This window comes from Tachypleus tridentatus, chromosome 12, assembly GCF_004210375.1.
Source record: "Tachypleus tridentatus isolate NWPU-2018 chromosome 12, ASM421037v1, whole genome shotgun sequence".
NCBI classification, from domain to species: Eukaryota; Metazoa; Arthropoda; class Merostomata; order Xiphosura; family Limulidae; genus Tachypleus; species Tachypleus tridentatus.
This window is the reverse complement of record NC_134836.1, coordinates 95,855,529-95,874,422: the sequence shown is the minus strand read 5'-3', so window position 1 is coordinate 95,874,422 and position 18,894 is coordinate 95,855,529. Positions and strand designations below refer to the sequence as shown.

The following is an 18,894-nucleotide window of genomic DNA, read 5'->3' as shown; positions in this document are numbered from 1 at the left end:
GTTCCTGGATAGTATGTGTTATTTCTTAATTGCTTATGCTATAAAAGTACAGAAAATGTCCATTATTCCCTTCAAACCTTGCTTTTGTAACCTGGATAATGAAATTTAGAAATAAACCTATTTTATATGTAAAAACGGGCACATTTGCACATTTTCATTTAAAAAAGGTTGGAATAAAACAACACAGGAATCAAGATTTACATGTATTTATACTAAAGTTATACAAACATGAACATAAATGTTTAAAAGTGAGTAGTTTTTTCGAGATTTGCGACTGTAATGTGAATCACTTTCATGTATCAGCCCCCCAAATATAGTCGCCCATCATCTCAAAGAAAAGCAAAGTTTAAAGAGAAAAATAGGTCTTTTCCATTTGCTTTCGGCATAAGCAATTAGGAAATAACACTTTCTGCCCTGGAACAAGAAAAAGTAAAAATTTTGTTACATAGGGACATTGAGTTGACAACATCGTACTAAGTTTAACATTACATACCTTTTGTGCCTTTAGTGTGTGTGGAAGATACCCAACCAGTGACTCTTGGAATTAAAGTGTAAGAAATAGATTGTAAAACAAATCCACTATTTACACATGTAAATACAACATAGACATTTACAGAGCTCTAAATTATAATATAAACTCGGTTTTTTCAAATATTTGTCAAATTTAAAATCCTTTGTTACACTATAAACGTTAAGTGGTTTATCTGAAACTTCAGTGCCACCAGCAGTAGTTATCTAAGTGATACAAGAACTTTGGGAGAAAATATCACGTACACGAATATATACATTTATATATATGTTACTTCACAAACAAGTTCTTTAATATTTAAAAAGAAATAACTCATTCACTACTTCTTATAAAACAAAAACAACCTCAACGACTGGTATAATTTTTAAGAACAATAATATTAAATCAACACGAATTTCATTCTTGTTTTTAACTTGTTTACTCAACGAATCGTTCTGTGTCGATTGAGCTGGTGTTCCAATTCACTGAACTTTATTTTGTTATTACCATCACAGGAACTGGCGACTTTACTCACGCCTAAAGTTATACACTGCCTCAACTTACGGCAAGAGGCGGCAGTAAGAAGCTTTTGTCTCTCCATTGGTTAAAAAGGTTTGTTAATTATAGCTTAAAATATTTCAAAATATTACTTTTGATTTAAGTTTTCAAAACATATCTACCGAAACATATTGAATTTCTCCACAGATCCTGTAGTTGTTTTAAAGATTGGTTTGTATATTGATAAAAGTAAATTAGTTTGGGAGAATGTACTGACAGTCTATCCCAAATAATTTACAACTGTCCATTCCTTCAATTTCATCTGTGTACGTGGCAACTACTAAGGCTTAATCGCTTATAGCGACAACAGGTCAAAGACACTTTCCAGTCACTTCGAACTTTAAACTTGATGGTCTGATCTGATGTGGATTTCCGTTTTATTTCAATATCACCTTATTATAAAGCTGCAGACTCAAAAACTCCTTTCCAAACTGAAACGGAGTATTAAACAGCCGAAACCAGATCTTTTTAGATTTACGAGATATACTTTCTTCAGCATGCTTATTTGCTTATTGATCAAGACGTTGCGAAGACTTTCAAACCCTTTCGCTGATTAGTTCTGCCGCTGGACAGATTCTAGTTCCCGGAGAATCCGTGCTATCAAACTTCATATACATTGACTTGACTACGGGACTTTGGGCTGTGTTAGACTGATTGAAAAACTCCCATGTTTTGGTTTCAGGTGGCGATTGTTCATTTCCATGTGTACAATCCGCATAAATTCAACCTGTGCTGCTAGTTTCTGGACTTCCTCCTTGGAAAACAATATTTATTTTAATGTATATTTCTTATCTATCTATGCCATAGTAACAGTATTTGGTAATTACGACATCATTAAAATCGGAATTTTGAATAATTACTTAATAGTTAATGAAAACATTAAAATCTATACATTTTTACAGCTACTCCACGGTAATGCAAAACCTAACTGAATAACAAATGTTTTCATATTTTTATTTAAGAAACAAAATGAGTTTCTCTCGTTAGTTTGCGCATGGTAAATATATATTTATACAAAGATCTAAAGATTGATTTATAATTCATATTTCCAAAAAATTTGCATGATACTTTATTTCAGATTTGAGATATTTTACGATAAAATACTGAAAATACTATTATGAATAATTATTAAAATATTCCGAACACTGAAATCGATTATATTTTTCCTTTACCATACACTCAAGTGTAATATCAAAAAAATAGAGAAAACCTATTTAAAATATATTTTTGATAAAGATGTTGTCATAATGTAAATAGTCTTATATTAGTGTATTTGTTGTTTCACATACATATTTCGAAACTTTGTGATTAAAATTATTATTAATAGAATGTGAAACAAAGAACTTATTTTTATGTGCTAAAATTACATAAAATCTCACCAGATTTACTAAATTCATATTTATTCATGTGAAAACTACCACAGATTTCTCATGTATTATGTGGCTTAATTTTTTATATATATTTGTTTAGCTCGAGATTACGTGGTCAGTGTGCGTGTATGTTTTCTTATAGCAAAGCCACATCAGGCTGTCTGCTGGGTCCACCGAGGGAAATCGAAACCCTGATTTTAGCGCTGTAAATCCGTAGATTTACCGCTGCACCAACGGGGGACTACGTGGTCAGAATGACGCTCATATATAAAAAATACGTTTTTAATTAATTTAAAAACGTAAACAAATATGATTACCAAACAAATGCTATCAAAATGTTTATTTCACAGTTTGAAGTAAAGGTTTATATTGTGTGTTCTTTCGATGGCTCGGTGGTAGATTTTATGGGTTGTAACGCTTTAATTTGGGGTTCGATTCTCTACCTGGGTACAACGCAGATAGCCCATTCTATAGCTTTGTATTTAAACAAATAAACAAAAAAATTGTTTCTCGTTTGCTTCGATGTTTAACTTTAAATAATTACTCGTGTTTATTAATATTATTACTGGTCAATGGATTGTCTACTGTACCTTGAGCTCTTCGTTTTCTTGATACAAATCTGGCGTTTCTTCATGCACTAGTCCTACTCCATTCAGTGAGAAGGATGCTGTTACTCCACGAGCCGGGCACGATTGTCCCACATATCTCCTTGACCTTTAACTACCCGGTAAAACTAGATGGTTAAAATTTAAAATATAATTAACGTCTTTAGGTCAGGCAGTGTTTAGTATTTCTGAAGTCATAAGAGCGTTTTTTATGCAAAATTAACAAATGTTATTTCAACTTAAATACCATATCAGTTTTGTGATCTGTTCGTTTTCATTTTATGTTAATTAATATATCACGTATCACTTCAGTATAATATATCAAATCATAATATCATATTACCTTAGGGCCGAAGATAAAAATGATGGTGACTGTTGTACTCAGCTGAATTCTAATAAATCCGAAGAGATATTTTACATCTGGATCAGCATTTGGTAGAATCACTAAACTGGAGGGAATAAAAAAAAACAATTATTCAACGAACTTCATAAACAAGAAATGTCAACTACGTTGTGTTTGAAATATCTTTAAAATATGACGTAACATGAACTAACGGTTTACGTACTGTATCATAACCATGATAATATTGACGCAGGTAATACTGTAGATGGCCCAACTGATGTGTTTCGCCTCATTGAAGAAGGACTCAGCGTTTCGAACGGAGTAACAAACACGGATCCCCCAAAGCAGAAAAAGGAATTCTCCTTAAAAAAATAAAAAAAGAAGCATAATTTGAAATGTTACAGGAGAACAGAAGATAAAAAAACTTAGATATTCACTGCAATTCATAGCATTTTTATGTAACTGCCGCCACCAGTTACTTTCGTCTGTTTCAGTTTCTATTAATATAGATTTACAAAAGAATTTAGAAGATAACTCAGAAAAAATCATTCGTGTACACTTTAGAAACCATCATGACTATTTTGTCATTTCTATTTTGTTTCTAAATTTCGCGCACAGCCACACGAGGGCTATCTGCGCTAGCCGTCCCTAATTTAGCAGTGTAAGACTAAAGGGAAGGCAGCTAGTCATCACCACCCACCGTCAACACGTGGGTTACTATTTTACCAACGAATAGTGGGATTGATCGTTACATTATAACGCCTCCACAGATGAAAGGGCGAGTATGTTTGGTGTGACGGAGATTCGAACAGGCGACCCTCAGATTACGAGTCGAATGCCTTAACCACCTGGCCATGCCGGGCCTTTGTCATTTTAACAAAGCATAAATTTTACAACTTCAGCTTCTGGAAGAGATTTGAATACAAATAATTGCCTTTAATTACTGTGAAGAAAAAAAAATCGTGGTCGTTATGTGTTTAACTGAATTTATTAATTTACGTAGATCCCTGACAACATAAATATTTTTCTCTTATATTTATTTGTTACTTGTGGAATAGATTGAAGATATTTATTTTTCACAAGCCTTTAAAGAAATATTTTATATAAATGTTAACATATTTCCGTATCATCAAACCCACCTATGGCTAAACTGTGGTCCCACCAGTTATAGTCACACTGGCGAAATTTTAAGTTGAACCAGTCATGGATGTAAATGGCCTCAGAGGGTGAAGAGATAGTCCACGAACCCAGGTAGATTCCCATATTGAAAAGGATAGGGAATAGCCACTGAAGAAGTTGTCTATCTGTTAGTTTCAACTTGTGGGCGGACTTCACACGGTACGTTAAGGATACCCTATAGTAGAAGACATACATTGTTTTACAGAAGTACTAACATACACTGACTGGCCATATCATTATGATCCTCGCCTGACATCAGTATGATAAACTTTGACAGCAAAAAGTAGACAAACTTTGTCTTATTTTATTGTAACCCACTCGTCGAATAGTGTGGCCTGCAATTTGTTCAAAGATGCCAGCGAAAGATGGTAACGTCTAGTATCTTTTTAAATGTACTCATTCGTATTGAAATTCAATTACAATGTTGGTCTATGAAGGTAACTGAAGTCTATATCGTGCTCTTTCTAATTCTACAGAACACAAACTAAAATAGCATACCTATCCCTGTGTACTTTTAGTTAATGAAAACTGAAACGAAAACGTCCAAACCAAAAACTAAAACATTTTGTTATAAAAAAAGCTTGTAACTGAGACTGTCTATGGTTTGTATTTGGAAGGCGTTTTTCAATATTTTATCCACTGTTACTATTGCAAGAATAATAAATTGATTACACTGTAAGGTAGGTGTGTGTTTCGAAGGTGTAAATAGTAATAACTCAATGCAATTCGGGTGTAAAAGAATAAAAAATGAAGTTTGAAATTTCGTCTTGATTTTCGCGCAATGTTACACGAAGGCAACCTGTGCTAACTGACCATAAATTAGCAGCGTACGTCCAGAGGGTAGGCAGCTAGTTATGGCTCTTGAGCTACACTTTTATCAACGAATAGTGGAAATGATCGTGACATTATAACGCCCCCACGGCTGAAAGGCCGATGATAGTTTAGTGTGACAGGGATTCGAACGCGTACCCCTCAAAATGGGAGTTGAGCGCCCTAACAACATGGCCATGAAAAAAATGGTTCATATAAAATAATAGGATATTTGTTCGTTTCATATTTTGTGTTTACTGAGCCTAAAGTGAAATGTAAATTAAATCGGTCCTATGGAAAGTGTTACTTACACACACACAATACATTGTCAGAATGACTTGATGCTTCATTGCGTTTTACGCTCAGATAGCATGAGTTTACTGCTACAACATCTCAGAACGAGGCGACACCGAAATGGCGATAATCTTGGATATATTTTCACATGTTTGTGGCCAAATTCGAGAAAAGTTTGCTCTAAAATTTTTTATAACAAAAAAAAATCCAGAAAAGTGCCGAAACGACGTTCAAGTCGTTCTGCTACGAATCGCGTGTTGCCAGTCAAATAATTTTGCTCTAAGCATTTAAGAAACAATTATTTCCTGTTTACATCCAGGATAAGCAGTTTTTATTATGCGGTTTGTGTGGTATTGTTTAAGATAAATATATATGTAAAACTGGCTGGTTTGGATTGAAAAAACTTTTAGATAGAGGGGCAAACAACGTTTCGACCTTCTTCGGTCATTGTCAGGTTCACAAAGAAAGAAAGAGGTAACTGACCGATAGCTGACCACATGTTTGAAGGGGGTTGTGTAATTGAGTGTAGGAATGTAGAGGGCGTGCTTAAATGTTGGATTATGTTTGTTAATATAGGTATAAAAGTGTTCCTTTGTATTGATTTATTTTGGTTTCAGTTGTTGTTTAAGTAAGGCTAATGTTTTCATGACACAAGCTGAAACACAAGCAATTAACACAGCATTATATTCACCACTATACTGGTACAGATATGTAGATAACACGATTGCGGGATTCACATGTACATAACACACATTTAAATTTTCAATCATATTAACTCTATACATCCCAACATTAACTTCACATGTGAACAGGAAGAAAACAATCAAATATCATTTCTTAACCTCAAAATTACAAGAACCGATACACAAGTTAAAATAGGAATCCACCGAAATATTACTCATACCGAAATGGACTCAGCACGTGAAACAAAACAAAAACTCAACATACTAAAAAACCAAATAAACAGAGCCATAAAACTATGTTCACCAGATAAGATTAATGACGAATTAGACAAAATAAAACAATACTTCATCAACATCAACATGTTTCCTCCACAAACTGTAGAAAACAGTATACGCACACACCTAGACAAAAAGCAAAATCAACTAACAAAAGTAAATATATCTCACGAATTAAAAATTTACAAAACCATATACTGCTGCATACCATATATTCCCGACATCCGCAGAAAAAAAACAACCAACACTTAGAAAAACTAGTAACAAATTATGACATTCCAGTTAATACCAAATTTATTCAAAAACCAGGCACAAAACTAAGGTTTATACTATGTAAAAACTACACTGACAAACACCACGCCAACATTATTTATAAAATACAATGTTATAACTGTCACGACTTCTATATTGGAGAAACAAGTAGAAAAATGGAAATTAGATTAAAAGAACACAGAAAGTCACCTTCACACGTTTTCGAACACTGCAAATCAAATAACCACAACATATCCGTAGGAAGCACCCAAATACTAAATAATGAAAGAAACATAAACAAACGCAAAATTAAAGAAGCTTTAATTATACAACAACTCAAGCCTATAATAAACCAATACAAAGGAACACCTTCATACCTATATTAATAATCCAACATCTACGCACGCTCTCTACATTTCTACACTCAATTACACAACAACCTTCAAACATGTGGTCAGCTATCGGTCAGTTATCTCTTTCTTTCTTTGTGAACCTGATGATGACCGAAGAAGGTCGAAACATTGTTCGCTCCTCTACATAAAAATTTTCTCAACCCAAACCAGCCGTTTTTACATATATATTTTTCTCTACAAGAGGGTTTTCTCGTCATCACTGATTATTGTTTAAGATAGTCGAAATTTTACTATATTTGGAAAAGCCTGTCAACTGATATACCGTGTGCTGTCTATTTCACAATAGTATTTTAACTTCTACCAGTTAATAATAATTAAAAGGCATAATTTTCGAAATGCATAAATGTTTTCTTCGGATTCCAAATGTATTTTTTACTCTGATAATGGTCCCCACTGGCACATACCGCTAAAAAACTGCGTTTAAATACCCGTGATGGGCAGAGCATAGATAACCCATTATATAGCCTTGCGCTTAATTATAAACAAACTCTAAGAATGAATATTTTCGAATATTTGTAGAATATTTTCCTGTTTTGAAATGCGGAGATATTCTTGTTCTTATCAATTAAATGCCTTTGAAATTATAGAACTTAATCAATTTCCGGAAAACTACATTATGTTATGTAATTGCAAACAATTATTTCTTAGAAGCCCTAATAAATTGACCAGTCAGTGTACAGCCGAATAATGAATAGTTTAATAGTTTAAACAGTTTCAAACTAAGAAGTTAAAAATAAGTCATTAAGGTATATATTTATTCACAATTCTTGAATCAGTGTATTAGGATTACGTTTAAAGGACAATATTTTTTGAGCTTTTGGTGACAGTAGTTTTGAAAAAAAACATATACTGTACAACTTTATATTATATCTTCATAACCCCTAACGTATGGTATATCCAGTCCGTAAGTAAAGAGGTAAATGTGAAGTCTTATGGTTATTTTCATGTCTGTTATGTAAAGTCTTTATTAAGAAACTTATTATTATGGACTATTATCCAGGCCTGACTTGGTTTTATTGTCATGAAATGTTTTCATGTTCTACAGTAATTCCTGTACGCTAAATCCGAAATGATATACATTTTTCTCCATCACGTACATATTTTTCACAAAACGTCTTATGTACCTTTACATAAGAGAATGATTTTCATTTTGTTAAGCTTGAAATGTTGAAAACTTCTGGCTACATATTTCTCTAGGCCAATAACAACGTGAGAGTCTTGTCGTTCTAGAACCCACAAGAAGTATACCGTTACTTTATAATAGCTTAACAAGCCGTATGAGGTGTCATTTCTGGATAGTATTTGTTTCTGTGTGCACTTTGACATTGTTTTCTTTTCAGTACTGTCCATTCGTTTCAATGGGAACAAGAAGTTGTGAAAATGACCCAAACATATTTTGTTATATTTGTAGTAAATTTGTGTTGGGCTTCATAATAGGAAATTAACATCGAATAAACAGTTCAAAAGGAAAATGAGAAAAATTGAAAAAGTGTGGATTGCCTTTGAAGATGTTACTGACAGTTGTTTAGATAACAACAAGGACTCAAATCATGAACATATTGTCTATAACATGCATGATAACTTCAGAGTTCAATTGTAATATGAGCTTGAAAGCTAATTTCTTATATTCACATATTGTCTATTTCTCTGAAAATCTCGTCAGCAAAGACCATGGGGACGGTTTCATCAAGACATCAGGGAAGTGGAAATGAGATATTAGAAAAGGTGGAACATTAACATGATAGTTTATTATTGCTTGCTATTGAAAGAAGATGATTCAGACACAATACACAAAATGAAATACCACAACTAGTAGTTTTGAAATTGAAAGACTTAGATTTCACTCTTTAAAAAAAACAAACAAAACAGGATGCATATTTGATTGTCATCAGTGTTCTTCCCTTTTCTTCTCTTTGTATTTTTGTTTATTGTGGTAAACGAAATAATATTTTAAACTATGCAGTAGTTTTCGTTTTCTTCAGATTTGTAAAAAATATTTATGTGATAGAAAACAATGAATATTAATTTCAAAATCTGCGTAGCTGAATTATAGAGAATCCGTTATTGAAATCAAAACAGACCTGTGTGATTTCCAAACTTTCAATATACGACATCAACTTTGGACCTATAAAAGATGGATTCTCTTAACAAAAATATTTTGCTTTATTTTTACCTCCAAGTTTTCAATAACAAAGCACTATATGTAAGACAGAATCCCATATGACGTGTCCACTTGGTGGCTACACAACTGTAAACGTCAAGGACAGGAAATATGGCCGCCATCTAATAAGGATAACATCAAAAGTATTAAATCATAGAATGCCATAGAGTCCCACTTTAGTAATTAATGTATACTTTCTATTGAAGTAATTCGTAGGTCATTGTGAATGTGGAGTCTTTAACGAATAAAGTTTCATTAAGATTTAATTTAAAAAAAAAAGGCAGAACGTTTATAATTCTTGCCCTAACTTCATTTCGAAATTCTATTTCGTACATTGTCGAACATAAGAATAAAAAGTCATTACTTCTAGATGAAAGACAGCCATATTTGTTTGAAACAGAAAACATTGTTTTTTTCTTTATGTGAATTAATTTCACTTTTAAGATTTTCTTTCGGTTCCTTAAAACAACAACAACAACAAATATTATGCGACAGTAAACATACCTAGTGATATAACTAATTGAATATCTCCAGATAACTCGGATTAGCTCATTTTTAATAGCAACTGAACCTCTTTGTGAGATCATTTTTTTGTGTTTCCATTATGACTAGGTCATATTAATTAGTGTATCGGATTGAGACTTAGTAAATAAATTTATATTTTGAGTTGAATAGCCTAATTTGTCTTAATTACGTTGATTTCATGTTTAGTAAATTTTTAATGTAATTTTATTTTAGAATCTAATGTAGTAATGTTACATATTGGTTAAGAACGAAGAAGCTCTGGTACTATTGTCGTATTTCGTTTCACCATTATAAATGTGTTATCTAAACTCGTACCTTATTCACTGTCAAATACATCGAATTGTCTAATTAACATTTAAAATTATTTTAATTAAGTAACGTATTACAATTGTCTTTCGAAACGCTCTAGCTGTAAACAAGTGCAAAAAGAAAATTGAATTGAGTTAACCCCTTATGTCTGTCCCTCGGTGGCAGACGTTATAAAACAAATAAACAAAACCTTATGTCCAATAACTTTCTGTAGCAGCTATTAACGCCACTTGCATAATTCAATTAGTATTATTTATTTCGAGACTGCTTTCTCTTAGTACCAACACGAATTTTAAAGCAATGTCTTTAATGGTGCTATCAGGACCTAAAATATTAAACAAAACTGTACAAATTCCAGCGATTCCAAATCATTTTAAATCAAATATTTTTTATTAATGGATGCTAAAATTATGCTGGACATTTATAAACAAAACTGCACATTTAAAACGACTGGCTTAAAAACGATTTGTCTTGCAAGACAATAATTTCAGCAGGAGACATTGAGCACTACATGTGTTGTAATAAGGAACTCTTAGATACGACACAATATGCTCCAACATCACACATAAATCGCTTTTTCTATAAGTTAATAACGATTTTATTTTTTTTTTATTTTTTTTCAACGACACGAGATCAGTTATCTTGTTTGTTTGTTTGTTTTTTTGAATTTCGCACACAGCTACTGAGGGCAATCTGTGCTAGCCGTCCCTAATTTAGCAGTGTAAGACTAGAGGGAAGGCAGCTAGTCATCACCACCCACCGCCAACTCTTGGGCTACTCTTTTACCAAAAAATAGTGGGATTGATCGTCACAATATAATAACCCCACGGCTGAAAGGGCGAGCATCTTTAGCGCGACGGGGATTCGAACCCGTGACCCTCAGATTACGAGTCACACGCCTTAACACGCTTGTTCATGCCGGGCCATCAGTTATCTGAGTAACATGCGTGTCAATGTGCAGGTGCAGGATATTACAGAGATTAATAAACGTCACACAGAATAGATTTTCCTAACTGCAGCTTCAATTAGGAATAAGTTTTATATTCTGATTAATATAGAAAAAAGTTTAACGGTTATCGTCCGTTTTGTTTTTCATACATCCTGTGGTATAACCAGACTTTACTGAATGTGAATAAGGTGAAACTTTATTTCACAAGATTATAAAAATTGCTAATTTGAAAAGGGAGAATGGGGATCTTCAAGAAATACAGAAACAAGATAGGTAGTTTAAAGTGAAAATGCAGTCACCAAAAAGCAAGCAAACTGTGGTTCATAACTAGAATAGAGTGTGTGTGTTTTCTTATAGCAAAGCCACAATGGGCTATCTGCTGAACCCACCGAAGGGAATCGAACCCCTGATTTTAGCGTTGTAAATCCGTAGACTTCCCGCTGTACTAGCGGGGCAAATAGAGTAAAACATGTTAGAACATAACAACTTTAAACCTATCTTTTTATAATAGTATTATATATCAATGGTGTAGCTTTGGTTTAAAAGCAAGGGGCGTTTCTGTAGATAGAACATAAGGTTTATTCTACTTAAAATTAAAAAATGAAAATGTAGTCACCAAAAAGTAAGCAAACCGTAGTTCATAACTAAGATAGAACATATTAGAATATCACAACTTTAAACCTATCTTTTTTATAATAGTATTATATATCAGTGGTGTAGGTTCGGTTTAAAAGCAAGGGGGCGCTTGTGTAGACAGAACATGAGGTTTATTCTACTTAAAATAAAAAAAAATCACTATAATTACATCTAGTAGTTATACAAGTAAATTATTAAGAAATAAAAGTTTTTATTATTGCTGAATTGCGAGAAGTCATTTTTCAGATGTTGGAAAGCAAAAACGGATGTGTCTCCGCGTCCTACGGGAAAAAAAACATTCTTACATTATCCTGATAACAAAAGGATTATACAGTTATAAACTGCAATAACAAGTTCTTAGAAGTTTTTTATTTATTACTAAACTGTGACGTGAACTAAAGAAATACCTCAGTGTACATAATGGCGCAGCCCAATAGAGTGATACACAGGAACACAGGACTAGCCACTTTGATGACTTTCAGTTTTCTGTACCGATGGACATAGTAGGCTAAGGTGATAGTCAAAACAACACACAGCATGGATATCACAAGGAGAGATATTCTGGAAGTAGAAGAAGATAAACAACTTAGTTTAACATGTATTATTTACTAGTTAATAGATGTGTTGCAAATTGCTGTATAAAAAAACACTTTAATTTTAGAAATAAATTACTTTAAAACCAAAAGCTGATGAAGGTATTCTTCAAAACTGTTAAAACTTTGTGTATCAGTTACACAATGACGAGAAACCCACTTGAAATAAAAATGTATCTCATGATAAGCAGAGAACAACGTTTCGACCTTCCAAGGTCATCTTCAGGTAACAAAAACGTTGTTCTCTGCTTATCAGTAAAAGTATTAATACCCATACTAGACGTTCTGATATACATTTTGTAATATGAAGCACTGAGTATTCAGTTGAAGAAAAATAACAAGTTTTGCTCTTAACGTCGTTTATTTCTACTATAAGGAAGCCATATTTGGTTACATGTAGCGCATTTAGATCATGTTGTATATATCCATTAAGAGAAAATATTAATAAAACAACACGGTACGCGAATGAAACATATTACGAATCAATGGCAGGTATGTAAAAGTTAATACTAAACGCTTATCTAATCTCAAACAAAAATACCCATAATGACGTCAGAATTTTGGAGTTACATTTAAAGTCATTTGCTTGTTACGTTGTCTGTACTTCAATAATACTGATTTTAGTAACTCAGGGTTTGAGGATTTTTTATTTATCTCAAATTAGTTAATGAAGAAAACATTACAGGAGTACACCTGATTAATAAACACACCTCTAACGTATTAGATACAGAATGACAACTAATGGCAAAATATGCTTCAAATTATATGAATTCCTTAACACTCCTGTAGAAAACATGTAAACAAGAGGGAGTAATGAACGTAAAATAATTGTTCTTTATAAAAGTAAAATAAACTCTTGTCTTAAGCTTGACCAGTCCGTTAAAAAATGATATCTATATATTCATTTGGAATATTTTTTTCCAATACTCATAATATTTCGCAACAGATTATGAGTAATTCGTTCACACATTTAAAATTTTTTGTTCATACTTGTTTTTATTTATAACATCGTTTAAATGAACTAAAATCGCCAACAACTACTTAAACACTTTCAAGTTCGAAAAATAATTTCAGTTTCTACTGGCTCGTACTAATCAACTTTCATTTGAACTGTACGTTAGAATACTCAGTTGTAATTGTCTGATACTTGTCAGTTGTAAATAGTGACAGCATGACAGTAATAAGCGGTGTTTTAATTAAATCGTTAACACAGTGTTCACTGTTAACCTTTGAGATTTAGCTCATCTTTTAGAGAACACTTCTCAGTCTCAAGAAAAGAATAAGTAAAACACAACATTAAAAATAGCAACACAATTAAAAACACTTTGAGTTGGATCATTATCTGATCGCTGAAATGTTAATTATACATGTTTCGACGGTGCACCGTCATCCCGCCAGGCGTGGCCAGGTGGTTAAGGCAATCGACTAGTAATCCGAGGGTTGCAGATTCGAATCTCCGTCACGTTAAATTTGTTCACCCTTTCAGCTGTGGAGCATCATCATTGTAAAGATCATTTCTATTTTTCGTTGGTAAAAGAGTAGCCCAAGAGTTGGCGGTAGGTGGTGATGACTAGCTGCCTTCCCTCTAGTATTAAAGACGCCTAACACAGATAGCCCTCGTGTAGCTTTCCGCGAAATTCAATGAAACAAAGAAAGCAACGTCATCTTCAGGAGTAAGTTGCAAGACAAACCGTGTCGTATTTAAACGTTTTTTTTTCCCCCGTTAACTAGGTCACGTGACCTACATGCACATTTACAATCTCTGAGGTTTTATCGCGAAAATGTGGGTGGCCTTCTCTTAAAAGCTCACGCAGAAATTGTAAACCTGAACATAGTTCACAAGACCTATTTAACAACAGCAAAAAGAAGCACAAATAAGACACAATTACGTCTTGGAACTCGATCATGAAGATGACATCGAAACAGGAAGAGTCAACTTTTTAGTAGTCACATACCTACCGTACTTAAAATGATTTTAATTGCATACCCATTTTAACGCTGTCAATTATTTGTTTTTTTAACATCATACGCAAGTGCCAAAAAAGTCCACTGACTCACCTGATATGTGATAATATGTTTATCTTTAAAATAAGGACTAACAAGAGCGGTATAGTTTTGTTTGTTTCTGTTTTTAATTTCGCGTAAACCTTCATGAGGGTTGTCTGCGCCAGATGTCCCTAATTTAGCAATGTAAGACCACAGGGAAGACAACTGGTCATCGCCACCCACCTCCAACTCTTGGGCTACTCTTTTACTAACGAATAGTGGGATTGACCATCACATTATAACGCCTCCACAGCTAAAAGTAAGAGCATGTTTGGTGTGACAGGTATTCAAACCCGCGACCCTCAAATTACGAGTCCAGTGTTTTAACCACTTGGCCATCCCAGGCCAAGAAGAAAAGAATCAGATAAATACGATTTGTAAATTAGAAGTTATACAAGCACTAGGAAACTAAATAAAACCTGTCAAAAAATTATACACCTCTTGAAAGATAACCTACTTATCAAATTTGAAACAAGTGAGAAAATATTTTTATTAATATGTTGTTTGATTTCACAGGAAACTTGGCCAGTTCATTTACAATATACAAAGTAATATATTTTACATGTTCAGAGTATGTTTGTTTTTTTCTATGAAGATAATTAAAAGGCTCACCGGAAAGCCCAGTTGTAAGGAGACAAACAAGGTGAATCATCTACACAAGTTTCACATCCTGGTGGACATGGTTTACACACGTACAAGAGGTCATAGTTTGGGCTAAATGGTAGGACATAAAATATGAGTCAGGTTCCTTCTCACTGAATTATACATGTTTTGAGACTCGTAATTAATGCGAATACAGATAAATTTGACAACTTGGAAATATCGTGACTAATTAGTTAGAGCCAGTGAACTACACATTTACAAACAATCTAGTTTAAACTAAATAGTTTCTATAGCTGTTGGTTTTAACTCAGGCAACTAAGTAGAAACAACAACACTCATTAATAACAGCTATGTTTACTCAGTAAAAAGAAGGATCATTAATAACAGCTATGTTTACTCAGTAAAAAGAAGGATCATTAATAACAGCTATATTTACTCAGTAAAAGCAGCATTCGTTAATAATCTATTAAACATCTATTAATGGCTTACTATTAAATGAACTAAGTGGTGTTTTAAAAAGATGTATTAGTTTTCAAACTAGGATATTACATTAAGAACTACCTATTCATGTAAAACACGCATAAGAAATTTGATTTCTTATGAAATTTAGCAGACGTAGTCAATTTTTTTGTTTGATATAAAATAATGTTCTATTCGGACAAGTTGAACCAATAGATAAAGTGATTAAATTTTTCTTATAAATAAAACTATTAAATAGCAAAACAAAAACCACCTGCGGATAGCTTGTTTTTCTCTCCAAGCAGACTCGACCAACGTCCCATTGAATTCAGGCCTTCTTAAAGACGAATAGAAACCCTTTCTGCAGTGGCATTTGTAAGCACCACTGGTCCAGCCGTAATTGGGGGAAAAAATACACTGATAAAAGAAAAACAAAGGAATAAAAGAAATTTACTTGATTAGTAGATTCAAAATTTAAAAAAATAAAACATAGGAATTTAGATTGAAGCAAATCGATATTAAAATGTCGCTGGTGAAAATCAAACATCTGAAATATATTTATCTTCCTTTGCCTCGTAAGAAGAAGTTGTTTAGTTAGAGATTAAGCGTATCAGCTATCGAGGAAGGGTAATTTTAGATGTCATGAGTGTACAATTTTGATGAATGAGATAGGTGAGATAGACATGACGTGAGATAAAGTTTTCGGGAAGGTTGCTCGGATGAAAAGACAAACGTGCGATAGGGATAAACCGTTCAACAAACAGGTCTTATCCGAATGCTATGACTGGGATCTACAAATCCAAATCCTAGAAAATTTATGGGAGGGAAAGTAACCCGAAAAAAATCGACTTTCACAAAACGAGACCGTGTACTACTTAACTATCAGAACAATTTTATGCTTGGGATGAGGTCTTCTAACGTTAGTAACAAATTCACTACGCTGTACATTAAAACTCAAATTCATTTTTACGCCCTTGATCTGCATCTACAAATTGAGTTGTTTTATAGCATCTATGAGTTTTAATTCTCTTTGAATAAAGGGCTTGTACGATCAATAAAGAAAGAAATCTGAGTCGTACAGGATTAATTTAGCTTTGTTTTGTAATCTGATAAGAAGAAAATTTTACGCGTCAAAAACAGGAAATAAAATTGTCTTGTGCTGTTATCGTACTGAAGGCTTATAACGCTAAAAATCGAGTTTTAATACCCGCAGTGGGTAGAGCACGGATATCTCACTGTGCTGTTGCGGCGTGGCTTTGCTCTTAATAACAAACAAACAAACCGTTATTTTTTTATTTGATGATCAACTCATTTTCTTCTAATAGACTTAAGTGTAGCGAAACGCTAATTTAATCACCAGTAGCACAAGTTATAACTTTAAATTGTGAGGATAAGAAGTAAAACTTCAATTGGATAAAGAACAACACTTTTTACGCGGTAATACTATCATTTCCAGTGTTATAGCAGACTTACCTATAGAAAGAACTATAGTTGTAGTCTAAATTAGTAAAGTAAATATTAATTCAACTGTTTATAAAGTTGCAGAAAATTTATTGTAATCGATATTACTTATTGCGATGCTATCGTTCATTGGGATATTACAGAAACAACTGTAAATGCTATTGTTTACCAAGATATTATAGAAACAGACAGTTGTTACTATTTATGGAATTATTATAGAGTACATCCAAATGTGAATCAATGGTATTGTAATCGTGTCTCTAATATCTCTTATACAGGAATGGGGGTTCTCAAATAGCAATTTCTATGAAACATTTCTAGTCAGGCCAGATTAACACATGTACGCAAATGGAACCACAGTGTGGGGTCCTAGCTGAACTTAGGGCCCACGCGAATTCAGCCTTCTTTGCTCTTTAAGTCTTTTGTGAAATGACGTTCCAGCTCTTACCATCAGCTGAAAACTCACTGACCTCATAAATACTGCTGTTTTACAATAACATAACAGTGATTTGATTTATTTTAAATTATAATTACGACAGCCGTATTAAATAACTAGCTTGATAAATAGCTGTTCTAACGAGGATTAAAATATATCGTGGCGACCTCTACATTTAGCAGTATATCACTGAAAAATATAAAAGTGATATCACATTACAATATGACTGATAATAATTTATATCTGTTTCTTACGGTTTTTTTTATCTGTTGTATGCCATTAACCAATGAGTTTTGCCTCTTAATATCACAACTAATCAGGCTGGCGAGGTTACAACATGTAAAGCTTCGGTCACTCATGCAATATCAAAAATTAGAGCGTGTAACAATTAAGATGGCGGAGACTGACCAACTACTTGGTAGTATAGAGGGATGAGTACATTGTAATTAAAACAACTATGAAGTCTCATAACTTTGTTACAATCTATGAAGTCTCGTGCGATCACGATCTATGCGATGACTATGTATTCTAACAATAGCCTTGCAGTGTAGTTTCCACTGCAAAAGGCTCCGTCATAAAAATGTCATGGCGAAATTACATTAACCTTTCCTGACTACTCTCCATAATTCATCTGGTGTATGAGAATGACAGTTTCCCAACACCCGTTTCAACAGTCCGATCGCACAGAAGTCCACAAGCGGGAATATACGTATCATTTTCCAACTTTTGATATATTTGACGATTGAACAATATTTTGTGGAAGTAACTTGAGTGCACGTGGTTGTGTGTGTCCTTTTCCAAACGGAGACCTTTATTGATTTTGTTAGGTACTTTTTGCTTCATTTACAAATATCAATAGCTGCAAGAGATACCTCTTCTTGGAAATTCTAAATCCATGGTTTGAACATAACTTTATGTTTGTTTCTCTCTCTCGGATTTGGGTATTATACGTACCCTTGAAGGTCAGGTGCTCTTTGACCTTATGTTTGTTTGTTTGGTTGTTTTTTTTTCAATTTCACGCAAGGCTACACGAAGGCTCTCTCCGCTAACCGTTCCCAATTTAGTAGTGTAAGACTAGAGGGAAGGAAGTTAGTCTTCTCCACCCACCGCCAACTTTTGGGGTACTTTTTTACCAACGAATAGTGGGATTGCCCGTAACATTATAACGCCTCCACGGCTGAAAGGGTAAGCATGTTTGGTGTGACGGGGATTCGAACCCGCAACCCTTGGATTACGAGTCGAGTGCCTTAACCACCTGGCCATGCCAGGCACATAACTTTATGATATCAATGTATGAATATTTTGCGTGAGAGATGAATGTTACACGGCTTTCTGGAAAGCAATACATTTTCGTGTCATCACACTACTTACGATATGCGAACAGTGCCAAAATATATTTTAGTTGCACGTTACTCAACCAGTCTT

At 33.5% G+C, this 18,894-nt stretch overlaps 1 pseudogene across 1 annotated transcript in view; it reads right to left on the bottom strand.

Annotated features, from left to right (window-relative positions):
• Window positions 1-1,246: 1,246 nt before the first annotated feature.
• Window positions 1,247-18,894, bottom strand: part of LOC143234070 (putative G-protein coupled receptor CG31760) — a 112,601-nt pseudogene continuing 94,953 nt past the window's right edge. The window contains exons 6-14 of the transcript XR_013018506.1: window positions 15,847-15,989; window positions 15,123-15,224; window positions 12,279-12,432; window positions 9,465-9,574; window positions 4,524-4,738; window positions 3,608-3,746; window positions 3,385-3,490; window positions 3,027-3,169; window positions 1,247-1,820 (exon numbers count right to left, since the gene is read on the bottom strand). The product of XR_013018506.1 is annotated as a putative G-protein coupled receptor CG31760 (transcript). The remainder of the gene's footprint in view (window positions 1,821-3,026; window positions 3,170-3,384; window positions 3,491-3,607; window positions 3,747-4,523; window positions 4,739-9,464; window positions 9,575-12,278; window positions 12,433-15,122; window positions 15,225-15,846; window positions 15,990-18,894) is intronic.